The sequence below is a fragment of the Lethenteron reissneri genome, chromosome 72, assembly GCF_015708825.2.
Source record: "Lethenteron reissneri isolate LAM-NWPU_2019-01 chromosome 72, ASM1570882v1, whole genome shotgun sequence".
Taxonomy (NCBI): Eukaryota; Metazoa; Chordata; class Hyperoartia; order Petromyzontiformes; family Petromyzontidae; genus Lethenteron; species Lethenteron reissneri.
The window spans coordinates 995,350-1,008,672 of NC_083850.1; the positions used below are offsets into that span (position 1 = coordinate 995,350).

At 47.0% G+C, this 13,323-nt stretch overlaps 1 protein-coding gene and 1 pseudogene across 1 annotated transcript in view; one reads left to right on the top strand and one right to left on the bottom strand.

The window, feature by feature from the left end:
• LOC133361268 (zinc finger protein 84-like) overlaps positions 1 to 13,323 on the top strand; it is a 539,839-nt pseudogene that overhangs the window by 369,675 nt on the left and 156,841 nt on the right.
• Positions 1 to 13,323, bottom strand: part of LOC133361312 (zinc finger protein ZFP2-like) — a gene marked incomplete at both ends in the record, with an annotated part of 81,380 nt that overhangs the window by 67,018 nt on the left and 1,039 nt on the right. The window lies entirely within an intron of this gene.

A 13,323-nucleotide genomic window follows, 5' to 3' on the forward strand; every position in this document is an offset into this window, starting at 1 on the left:
AGGTGAAGCGTCTCAAGGAGAAGCATCTGGAGGAAGAGAAGCGCCTCATAGATGTGAAGCGGGTCGAGGAAGAGAAGCGCCTCATGGAGGAGAAGCGGGTGGAAGAAGAGAAGCGCCTTGTCGAGGAGCAGCACCTCATTGAGGTGCAGCGGGTCGAGGAAGAGAAGCGCCTCATGGAGGAGAAGCAGGTGGAAGAAGAGAAGCGCCTTGTCGAAGAGCAGCGCCTCATTGAGGTGCAGCGGGTCGAGGAAGAGAAGCACCTCATGGAGGAGAATCGCCTCTTTGAGGTGAAGCGTCTCATAGAGCTGAAGCGTCTCGAGAAGAAGAAGAAGCGACTTGAGGAGAGGCGCTTTCGCAAGGTGAAGCTCCTCGAGGAGAAACGTCTCATGCAGGAGAAGCGCCTCGTTGAGGTGAAGCGTCAAGAGGAGGAGGAGGAGCACTTGATGGAGGAGAAGCGTCTTGTGGAGCAAAAGTGCCTCGAGGAAGAGCAGCGCCTCGCCAAGATCGAGCGACAATGGCTCCAGACCGCTACCACCAGCAGCAGCACCACTACCACTGACACCACCACCACCACCACCACCACGTCCTCCAAACCTGTGTGGGGCCCAATAGCTCCGAGCTTTGGAGAAGAGGGCTTCCAAGAAGATAAAGCAAACTCCGGAGTCACTGAGCCACGGTAAACCACTCTGCGTGTGCGCCCTGTGTGTTTATTTTTGCTATTTATTACCATGCTTCTCACGCAGAATCAGCCTTACTCGGTCTCAAGACTTTTTTTCAGGAGGATTCTGCCAAATTTGCTCGCATTTTGCAAGAAAGTTGCTACTGTTTGCGATCCAAATTGAACGATTTGCATTGCTTGTTTGGGTTCAGTAACAAGGAGAAAGCTGCAGAACCTTCCCAGAACAGCTGGCTGAATAATCCACACGGAGCATGTGGCCAAACGTGGAAATCAAACCCAGGTCAATGTTGCTGTGATGCACAGGTGCTCAAGCCCTGTCGCGCTCTCAAAATTCACAGACACTGCAAACCCCACGTGTACATTCTTCTATACTGTGGACAGATTTATTTTTCATAACTGGTTTTTGGGTTAGACCACATAACGAAGTGGGCATATCTTCACCATGTAACCCTCCATCCACCGTGAGATTTTCGCTGTCTATCGCCTGTTTCCAGGCCAGCTGCCAAGTCCCTTTGTAATGCACAGCGACAGCTACCACTGAGAGGGGTGTTCAATTTAAAACGCGATGAGATGAGAGATGCGAGAAGCTTATCACATGCAATGCGCACTCTGAGATGCCTTCGACGTCCAGGGAGGTGGCTCTCTCGACCACAAATCACCGACGGACACTTTTTTGAAATCGTGAATGTGTTGAAGCTGCCAAATGGTCGTGCACTCATTCTTCACCATTACAGTTCAGATCTTGCTTCCCGCCTTGGCTATTATTGCTGCTGCATTGACCACACAGATCCACACCCATTCCGTCACAGTGGACGTGCAGGATCTCTATCGATGCCATTTGAAATGCTTAGGACATTATGTGCAAGGGGTCAATTAGAATATACATATATAAAAATGTCAATCTAGATTTGAAGTTTTCGTGACTACAGGGATCCATACTCTTTGGTTATATCGGAAAATCCACGTAGGTATGAAATAAAATAAATTAAATCACGACGTTTCGATGGCCATGTCGTTATTGCAAAAACGTTTCTTGCTGTGGTTTTCCCACCTGATGATGATTGCTCGTGTTGCAATCTAAACGTTGTGATTTAATTTATTTTATACCGACGTGACTTTACCGAAAGAACCAAAAAAATGTCACTTCAAATTATTCAGCTAAATTTGCACAGCAACGCCACCCACTACTGTGAAACTACAGCAGTCTGTGTGGGACACAGCTGCACCTATCTCAAGGATAGCCTGGCGCCATGAGAATGACAGCACCAATACTAAGCACACTCACTGGCCATGTCGTTATTGCTGTTTCTATTCAGCTCGAATTAATCCGCCACACATTCCACCCACGGACGATGGGAAGATGGCGATGTCTGCCGTAGCAGCAAGGTGGAACGGTGTCGTGTTTGACAGACAACCATCACAGTTTTACCATGTCTAGTGGTGGTCTCCCAGTTACAGGTTGAGTCAAGACTAAGAATATGCAGTCTATTCTTAGTCTTAAGCCTCACCTTACCATATTAATAAAAGTATGCGGCCCTTGCCCCACCACCTTCTCCAACCATTATATAAACGGAGTGGGAGCTTCTGAAATCTCTCATTTACTTGATACAGCTGTCGTGGCTGTGATGGTACCACCTGAAGACGGAAGCTTGTGTTGCCTCCGAAACGTCGTGATTTTAATTTTTTATGTTATTTTATTTTACTTTTTAATGTTTTTTACCTACGTGACTTTACCGAAAAAACCTAAGAATATGAATCATTGCAGTCACGAAAGCTTCAAATCTAGAACGGTGTCGTGTTGTCTCTTCACAGATCTGAGCCAGCTCGGCCCTCCTCCTCACTCGTCCAGGCCTTTGAAGTGAAGACAGAGGTTGTGGAGAAGGAGACGAAGAAAGAGGTGAAGGAGGAGATGATGGAGGATGAGGTAGAGACAGAGGAGGAGAAATCGGAGGAAGAGAAGGCAAAGGAGGACGAGATTGTGATGGTGACAATGGAGGAGAACACGGAGGGAGAGGAGAAAGACAATACAGAGATGGAGGACAAGGAGACAACAAAGGATGAACAGATGGTCGTGGTGGAGGACATGGAGACGACGGACAAAGGGGAAACAATGGTGGTAGAGGAGGAAGAGAAGACGGTGGTGGAGATGGTGGTGCCGGAAGTTGAGGAGGAGATGCAGGAGAAAGAGATGGTGCTAGCGGAGGAGAAGAAGATGGAGAAGATGGAGGTGGCGCAGGAAGAAGAGGAGGTAGAGGAGAAGATGGTGGTGGGGGATGAAGAAGAGGGGATGGAGGAGGACGAGACGGAGGAGAAGATGGAAGAAGTGCAGGTGGAGCTGCACCAAAAGAAGAGGAAGCGAGGGGGCCTCGCTCGCGTGGCGAGAGCGATCGCCTCACTCCTCCGCCGAGTGCTGCTTTGTGGTGGCAGGTCCACCGCCCAGTAGGGGTGGTGGCGGTGGTCGTGCATCGGTGCCAACCGTGACCGCTATCACCACACTACCCACCCACCCAGTGATACTCGCTACACACACCACACGGGTCCCCAGAGAGACGGTGCCACTGGGACCACAGCTGGGGAATGAAGCTGAGCAGCAGATGCCAGGACTACAGCGGAGAATGACTGCTGCCAGGAGACCTCACATCACACACACACACGGGACTATGCCTTTAGCATAGCCGGCCCCACACTGGGCCCCTTCCATGCTGGTTTTCATCCAGGCGGTACTCATGGGATGACCTTGCCATGGTTTCCAGGACATGGAAGGGGTAGCTGACCGAGGGTGAGAGAGCTGGAGGGGTCTGGTGCAGACAATTAACAAAACCTGCACGTGCCAAGTCTCAAGGATGCTCTGTTAAGAATAATAATCAATATAATTGTTGTTGTTGTTACTATAAACTTCGTGAAATCAACCCATGAGGACACAACGTAACGTTGCATTGCTTGCGAGTGCAGCCTGTGTTGGTTAAATGTGTCTTGGCTCGTGTGTGCGGTATCCCAGCTGTGTGTGCGGCGGAAATGACGTGCACAATGGTGGTTTGTAATGTTATCGGATTACTTGCCGAAGTGGCGTGATGAGCAGTGGTTGTGATATGATTCAATTCCGGACAATATTGTAGTGTTTAAGTCTTCCTGTTGAGCTAAAGTTGGAATGCATCTTTAGTTATATCTTTTCTCAACATTTTAAACGGGTTTTTTCAAGCATATAGCTTTTTTTGGTTGGTATTAATCGACTTTAGATAACCGATTTAAGGATGTACATTGATGACGCGTTCGTTGGATATATGACCTTGACTTCAACATAGACGCACAGTGAACAAACGTGGTGAACTAATAAGGAAATAATGGAGAATGATACTTTAACGCGTTGGTATTCCTGGAACGGAAATGGTTTACATTGTATTGTAACTGTTTGAACATAGGACATAATACATATTCGGTTGAAGTTTAAACGTAAACATTATTGCAGATTAATAAAAACGTATTTTAATAAATGTTTGTCCGTTTATTTATTTTACAATGTTCCTAGCAAAAACATGTTAAGAGAATTTCAGGTGGAGGATCTCCGTCACACAAGTGTGCCCTTAACCGGCATCATCTTGGCTGTCTACCCGATTTACAGGTGTTCCTTAAGAGGAAAGGTCCCCGTAGTTAATCATTCATCAACGGATCAGTCCCTAATCCCGATAACACTAAACATTAAACGCCTTAGCCAAACTACATCTCCCCAACAAGGCAGCCTTCACTATGATGTGTGTTTTAGCAGTATATTTACGGACGCACTTGAAGATAACAATTCGTCTAGAAAAGGCAGGCGACTTGTTCTACCAACACGGTTTCAAATTTCTATCCGAAAAAAGTAGTAGTATTCACTAAGCCCCGATGGCACTAACCGACACACAGTTATGATTAAACAAAGTAAACATTAGTCGCTCATCCCAGCTCAGACATGATCGTAGCAATTATTTCCAAATCCGTGTCGGGTCCCACGAGAACAGGGCACGTCCACAAACTCTCAAAACACGTTCCTTCGGAGTGGGCAGGTAGGAACTTGTTGGACAGCGCATTAGTGCGATCCGTGTTGGATACCATAGTCGTGTTGGAGGTTGTAGCTGTTACTATTGCATCTGATGATGATTCTTGATTTATTGCTGTAGTTCTTTAAGTTCATGCCGCTGCTGCAGCAGGTCGCGCCTGTGCTGTGACGCCGCCTCCTGCGTGTACCACGCGCGCCAATCCACCTGACCTGGTCCTTGAACGGCCACGATGTTGTCGTAATGGCGCACCAGGTGCATGGTGTTGAGCAGGGCCTAGACGCCGCAGTCGTAGCCGTTCGGTTGCTGCGGCACAAGCACCGTGGTGATTGCCACGGTGGTGATCGCCACCGGCGTGCTCACCGATTCGGCGCGCACGACCCGGGCCACCACCGTGCTGGCGAAGGCCGCGATGCTCTTGGCATTGCGCGACTGCCCCCACGCAGCCATTGAGTCTAACAGCATGGCAGTCGACCTTGGTGATCGCTACCTAGTGGAATCTTTAATAAAATAAACTTGAGTGGTTTGTTTTAATAGTGAGTATATAAACAAACAAGATGTATTTGAAGAGTCACTTTATTTTTCATTAATATTAAAGAAGTGAAGTTGCCTTTACATGCTTAAGCTGTTAATTTATTCATTGCATGGGTTGACCTTATCCTTATCAATCATCCAGACATTTGCCCCCCCCTGAGAGATTTTGCAGGAGCCGCCACTGCGTTTGAGAGTTTCTTGACGTGCAGGTGGTGATTTTTTATGTTGTCGGATTACTTGGTGAAGTGGTGTGATGAGCAGTGGTTATGAGATGGTTCAATTCCGGACAATATTGTAGTGTTTAAGTCTTCCTGTTGAGCTAAAGTTGGAATGCATCTGTAGTTAGATCTTTACTCAACATTTTAAACGTTTTTTTCAAGTATTAAGCTTTTTTTGGTTGATAATAGTCGACTTTAGGATGTACATATTGTTACTAGAATAATTTTAATTCGATTCTAACCCTGCAAACCCCCACAGTTCGCATATCCGTCCCCCGATTCGATTGAAACTACACTTTACAAACATATGAGCGATTATAATGCTTCTAATGACATTCTCATACCGTAACTCCGTTTATGGTGGAATCTATTATAAAAAAAAATTAAAGTCGTTTAATGTTTAGTGTTATTTTTCATAGTGTTATCAGTTTACATGTTATAGAGTACAGGTTATCCCCGGTATACTTCGGGTTTCGGGACCGGAACGTTGCGAAACGATTTATAACGAGGATCTTTCCCCGCCAGAGCACAAGTGGCTAATGAAAAGAACACGGGGCGGCGGGAACACGGGCTTCCATGGGCGGTCGGGGACAGGGCATGGTGTATTGCCTACAGGTGCCACCGGGTACGTCTCCCAAGTTGCTCCGCCCATGGCGGGGTCCAGTAGAAGTCATAGAGGTGAAATGGCTGCAGTGTGTAACGAATGTAGATAGGGCGTCGCCGTTGGTTCGTCCACCCATCGCGCCTCAAGACTTATGTCCGTCCCCACCCAGACAGCTCATCCCCATGTCCTGTAGAGCCCAAGTCTGGTGTGTCCAATGTGGTGGGGCGCTCGGAAACGGAAACCGTACGCCAAATGAAATGTGTTGTGCTCCCCACAGTTTCCGAGCCCCTGAGGCCCGGGGTGCCTCAGGGATCTGCCACGTGTGAGGGATCGGTGCCAGGAGCCTGGTCATATTCATCAAACGAAGCCAGGGACCCGCATAACCCTTCAACGCTGTGGTGCGAACCGTTGACGCCCGGAAAGGCACAAGATTCCATGATGGGCGAGGGACTGGCGTCGAGAACCCGGTCAAAATGCTCAAGGTTGTGTTAGTAGGCTCCTCGCCCAACCCATGAACGATGGGAAGGGTTCCCTTTCACAATGTGGAAGCGTTTGATATTTATTGTTGTGGTTATTGTGTTGGTTTGTTGATGTTGTCGAGTGAGTGTGGTCACACCGCTTACCCTTTGCAGTTGCCCGTTAAGATTGTGATTGTTGGGCGTCGGGGAATTTTGCTACAGCTGCTGCCCTGATGCACTTGGCTTCTAAAACATATTGCTGATGTGAAGACAGTGCATCTACTAAGGGACAAGCGGTGACAATAGGCTATAAAGAGTGAAAGAAGAGAAGGTGGGACAAAGGGTGGTGGTAAATTCACACCGAGAATAAGAGAGGGGGAGGAACGAGGTCCGGGGCTGTTTTGGTGGAATATCGGGTCGTGGCTTGTTGCTGTCTCGTCGTTGTCGTTGCTATATCGTGATTCCGGTGTCGTAAGCAGTGTTACAGGCTAAATAATATAACCCTCTACCTGTCTACAGAGTCTGGAGTCATTACAATTGTAACGATTCATAATCGCACGAGCTCAGTAGGTTTGTTCAATTATTTATACATTTCCATACTTGTGTATTGCTATTCGATGCCATTGAGATAGAACATTCATGAATCAGTGGGCAACTTGATTCTAATACGATGATGGTGTGATTCTAATAATTTTATGCGATTCTAAACCTGGCACCTCGCAGGCCACATTTTGGTCTTCTGATGGGTATTTTCATATAACGTAGATTTGAGCACAGTGTAATTCTGGTGCGACAAAAAACGTAATCAGATCCTGATCCTGCACCTTCCGTTTCACAGATCCCACCCATGGTTCGCACGTCCATATTACATACATACATATTACATACAGACATAATACATACATACATATTACATACAGACATGTTACATACATACATGTTACATACATATTACATACATACATATTACATACAGACATGTTACATACAGACATGTTACATACATACATCTATATATATAAAATCGTTCATGTCTGTCTGTCTGTCTGTGTGTGTGTGTGTGGACTTTGGCCCATACGCACTTTCATTGGACGGCGGTTGCCCCTGGCAACGGCTAGCCACGCCTTCGCCGCTTTCATTGGACCTGGCAACGGCTAGCCACGCCTTCGCCAAGAGCTGCAGTTTCATTGGACGGCGGTTGCCCCTGCCAACGGCTAGCAACGCCTTCGCCACTTTCATAAGCTCCGTATTTAATTAAATAATACCCATTACACAGTATTGTTGGAGCGCTAGGGGGGGGGGAAGGAACGCCACCCGTACCCTGCCTCTTCCAAGCCGACAATTTTAGGCGAGGCCGCAGGCTTTGCACGCTACTAGGCCTCGACACCCACCACGCCACTCTGAGGTAAATTTATCAAAGTTTTTCCTACTCTTCACTACACCCCCACCACAATGTGTGCTATTAATATTACTTTTAAACCCAACGCGCCAACAATCGATTACTTTAATGTTCACTGTACAAATACTCATTAAGCTGGGTGAGCGTACTGCCAGTCTATCATGTACACTGTAGCCTGCTTATTAAGCTCGGTGAGCGTACTGCCACTCTATCATGTACACTCTAGCCTGCTTATGAAGCTGAGTGCGTGTACTGGCAGTCTATAATGTGGACTCTTGCCTGGTTATTATAATCGATTCTTTATATGTTCTTTGTACAAACAGTCATTAAGCTGCTTGAGCGACTCCAGTTCGATTCCAACTCACGCCCACCACCGCTGACGATTATTTGAAACGGACCTGGCCCTCCCCTAGGTCCACTCAGCCTCAAACGCGTAACTGCTGTCGTGTGTGAACATCGTAACTGGGGAGACAAAGGCGGCCGGGCATCGTGGATCCAAGTCCGGGTCATGTGTATGTGTGTTTGTGTTTATGTGTATGTCTGTGTGTCTCTATGTATGTGTGTATGTATGTATGTGTTTGTGTGTATGTGTGTGTGTATGTATGTGGGTTTTTTTGTATGTCTTTATGTGTATGTCTGCGTGTCTCTATGTATGTGTGTATGTACGTGTGTGCATGTGTTTGTGTGTATGTATGTGTGTGTCTATGTATGTGTGTGTATGTGTTTCTGTGTATGTATGTGTGTGTATGTATGTGTGTTATGTGTCTGTCTGTGTGTCTGCATGTATGTGTGTGTGTATTGTGTATGTGTTTGTGTGCATGTATGTGTGTGTTTGTGTGTATGTGTATGTCTGTGTGTATGTATGTGTGTGTATGTGTGTATGTGTGTGTGTGTTTACGCTCGCATTACACAAATGTGTTGCTGGCCTAAGGCGTTCCTCGCACAGCATTGCCGCTTTATTATTTCAGTCGCTTACTGCCTTACGCACCCTGAAAGTCGTGTGTGTCTGCAGCAAGCGCGTGTATGTGTACCTATGGACGCGCGCGCGTGTGTTGTGTAGGGGGAACGGTACTGTAGTGCTTAGCGTGCTGTCTGTGTCTGTGTGTGTCTGTGTGTGTGTCTGTGTGTGTGCGTGTGTGGTGTGTGGGGAGCGGTAGTGTAGTGCTTAGCGTGCTGTCTGTGTGTCTGTGTGTGTGTGTGTCTGTCTGTGTCTGTCTGTGTGTGTCTGCGTGTGTCTGTGTGTGTGTCTGTGCGTGTGTGGTGTGTGAGGAGCGGTGGGTGTAGTGCTTAACGCTACGCTGCGCTACCAACCCGGCGAACCGAGTTCGATTCCCGCTCACGCCCACCACCGGTGACGATTATTTGAACCTCCCCTAGGTCGACTCAGCCTCAAACGAGTAACTGGTGTGGCGTATAACATCGGCACTTGGGAGACAAAGGCGGCCGGGCGTGGTGGATCCAAGTCCCGGGCGAAGCCGGGTCATGTGTATGTGTTTATGTGTATGTCTGTGTGTCTGTATGCATGTGTGTATGTATGTGTGTGTATGTGTTTGTGTGTATGTCTGTGTGTGTATGTATGTGGGTTTTTTTGTATGTGTTTATGTCTGTGTGTCTGTATGTGTGTATGTACGTGTGTGTATGTGTTTGTGTGTATGTATGTGTGTGTGTATGTATGTGTGTGTATGTGTTTCTGTGTATGTATGTGTGTGTATGTATGTGTGTTATGTGTGTCTCTGTGTGTCTGCATGTATGTCTGTGTGTATTGTGTATGTGTTTGTGTGTATGTATGTGTGTGTTTGTGTGTATGTGTATGTCTGTGTGTATGTATGTGTGTGTATGTGTGTGTATGTGTTTGTGTGTATGTGTGTGTATGTATGTGTTTGTATGTGTTTGTGTGTTTACGCTCGCATTACACAAATGTGTTGCAGGTCTAAGGCGTTCCTCGCGCAGCATTGCCGCTTTATTATTGCAGTCGTTTACTGCCGTGCGCACCCTGAAAGTCGTGTGTGTCTGCAGCAAGCGCGTGTATGTGTTCCTATGGACGCGCGCGCGTGTGTTGTGTAGGGGGAACGGTAGTGTAGTGCTTAGCGTGCTGTCTGTGTCTGTGTGTGTGTGTGTCTGTGTGTGTGTCTGTGTGTGTGCGTGTGTGGTGTGTGGGGAGCGGTAGTGTAGTGCTTAGCGTGCTGTCTGTGTGTCTGTGTGTGTGTGTGTCTGTCTGTGTCTGTCTGTGTGTGTCTGCGTGTGTCTGTGTGTGTGTCTGTGCGTGTGTGGTGTGTGAGGAGCGGTGGGTGTAGTGCTTAACGCTACGCTGCGCTACCAACCCGGCGAACCGAGTTCGATTCCCGCTCACGCCCACCACCGGTGACGATTATTTGAACCTCCCCTAGGTCGACTCAGCCTCAAACGAGTAACTGGTGTGGCGTATAACATCGGCACTTGGGAGACAAAGGCGGCCGGGCGTGGTGGATCCAAGTCCCGGGCGAAGCCGGGTCATGTGTATGTGTTTATGTGTATGTCTGTGTGTCTGTATGCATGTGTGTATGTATGTGTGTGTATGTGTTTGTGTGTATGTCTGTGTGTGTATGTATGTGGGTTTTTTTGTATGTGTTTATGTCTGTGTGTCTGTATGTGTGTATGTACGTGTGTGTATGTGTTTGTGTGTATGTATGTGTGTGTGTATGTATGTGTGTGTATGTATTTCTGTGTATGTATGTGTGTGTATGTATGTGTGTTATGTGTGTCTCTGTGTGTCTGCATGTATGTCTGTGTGTATTGTGTATGTGTTTGTGTGTATGTATGTGTGTGTTTGTGTGTATGTATGTGTGTGTTTGTGTGTATGTGTATGTCTGTGTGTATGTATGTGTGTGTATGTGTGTGTATGTGTTTGTGTGTATGTGTGTGTATGTATGTGTTTGTATGTGTTTGTGTGTTTACGCTCGCATTACACAAATGTGTTGCAGGTCTAAGGCGTTCCTCGCGCAGCATTGCCGCTTTATTATTGCAGTCGTTTACTGCCGTGCGCACCCTGAAAGTCGTGTGTGTCTGCAGCAAGCGCGTGTATGTGTTCCTATGGACGCGCGCGCGTGTGTTGTGTAGGGGGAACGGTAGTGTAGTGCTTAGCGTGCTGTCTGTGTATGTGTGTGTGTGTCTGTGTGTGTGTCTGTGTGTGTGCGTGTGTGGTGTGTGGGGAGCGATAGTGTAGTGCTTAGCGTGCTGTCTGTGTGTCTGTGTGTGTGTCTGTCTGTGTCTGTCTGCGTGTGTCTGCGTGTGTCTGCGTGTGTCTGTGTGTGTGTCTGTGTGTGTGTCTGTGCGTGTGTGGTGTGTGAGGAGCGGTGGGTGTAGTGCTTAACGCTACGCTGCGCTACCAACCCGGCGAACCGAGTTCGATTCCCGCTCACGGCCACCACCGGTGACGATTATTTGAACCTCCCCTAGGTCGACTCAGCCTCAAACGAGTAACTGGTGTTGCGTATTAACATCGGCACTGGGGAGACAAAGGCGGCCGGGCGTGGTGGATGCAAGTCCCGGGCGAAGCCGGGTCATGTGTATGTGTGTATGTGTTTATGTGTATGTCTGTGTGTCTGTATGCATGTGTGTATGTATGTGTGTGCATGTGTTTGTGTGTATGTATGTGTGTGTGTATGTATGTGGGATTTTTTGTATGTGTTTATGTGTATGTCTGCGTGCCTGTATGTATGTGTGTATGTACGTCTGTGGATGTGTTTGTGTGTATGTATGTGTGTGTCTATGTATGTGTGTATGTGTTTCTGTGTTTGTATGTGTGTGTATGTATGTGTGTTATGTGTCTGTCTGTGTGTCTGCATGTATGTGTGTGTGTATTGTGTATGTGTTTGTGTGTGTTTGTGTGTTTACGCTCGCATTACACAAATGTGTAATGCGGGTCTAAGGCGTTCCTTACACAGCATTGCCGCTTTATTATTTCAGTCGTTTACTGCCGTACGCACCCTGAAAGTCGTGTGTGTCTGCAGCAAGCGCGTGTATGTGTACCTATGGACGCGCGCGCGTGTGTTGTGTAGGGGGAACGGTAGTGTAGTGCTTAGCGTGCTGCCTGTGTCTGTGTGTGTGTCTGTGTGTGTGTGTCTGTGTGTGTGTCTGTGTGTGTGCGTGTGTGCTGTGTGGGGAGCGGTAGTGTAGTGGTTAGCGTGCTGTCTGTGTGTGTGTGTGTCTCTGTCTGTGTGTGTCTGCGTGTGTCTGTGTGTGTGTCTGTGTGTGTGTCTGTGCGTGTGTGGTGTGTGAGGAGCGGTGGGTGTAGTGCTTAACGCTACGCTGCGCTACCAACCCGGCGAACCCAGTTCGATTCCCGCTCACGGCCACCACCGGTGACGATTATTTGAACCTCCCCTAGGTCGACTCTGCCTCAAACGAGTAACTGCTGTAGCGTATTAACATCGCCACTGGGGAGACAAAGGCAGCCGGCCGTGGTAGATACAAGTCCCGGGCGAAGCCGGGTAGTACAGCTAGTATTACATACATACATATTACATACAGACATGTAACGTACTTACGAGCAAAGTATGATTCTAAGAGGACTACGGAGTGATTCTAATAATTCGAATGCGATTTCTCTCACTTCAATGTATGGTATTCTAATCGATAACACTAGTTTATAATGTTATTTTTTTGTGTTATAATGTCGAGCTCATAGGTTTTAATGTTCGAGTTCACAACATTAGATTTTACTATAAATGTAGTTTACAGTGGTATAGTTATAGCGTTACAATGTATAGCTATAAAAGTAATATTGTTAGAGTTTATAATGTTAGAGCTTACAGTGTGAGTTTTTGGCCGTGCCCTGTCCTCGTGGAACCCCACACGGATTTGGAAATAATTGCAATGACCATGAATGAGCTGAGATTTGAGCGACTAATGTTTACTTTGTTTCAACAAAATTGAGTGCAGGTTAGTGCCATCTGGGCTTAGCGAATACTACTCATGAATGAACTCATTCTCCTTTATGGAAGACATTGTAATCTTGCCTTTTCTTGACGAAATGTTATCTTCAATATCGTCCTCAAATATACGGCTAAAATACACAGCAGAGGGAAGGCTGCCTTGTTGGGGATTATAATCACGAACCTCCATTTATGTTGTTCAAAACTAATAATGCCGTACCGATGTTTTTGGTGTTATAAATGATGAAACTAGTTAATAGATTATAGTATTTTAATTATTTGTGTTATCGTTGATAGTGTTACAGTTCACACGTCATACTTGATGGTGAGGGACCGTAACGTTGAGGATAGATGTATAATGGAGACTTTCCCCTCCAGGGACACATGTTAGTGGGGAGACAGCCAAGATGCTGCCGGTTAAGGGCAGATTTGTGTGACGAAGACCCTCCACCTAATACTCGCTTAAAACACGTTTTTGCTATGAACA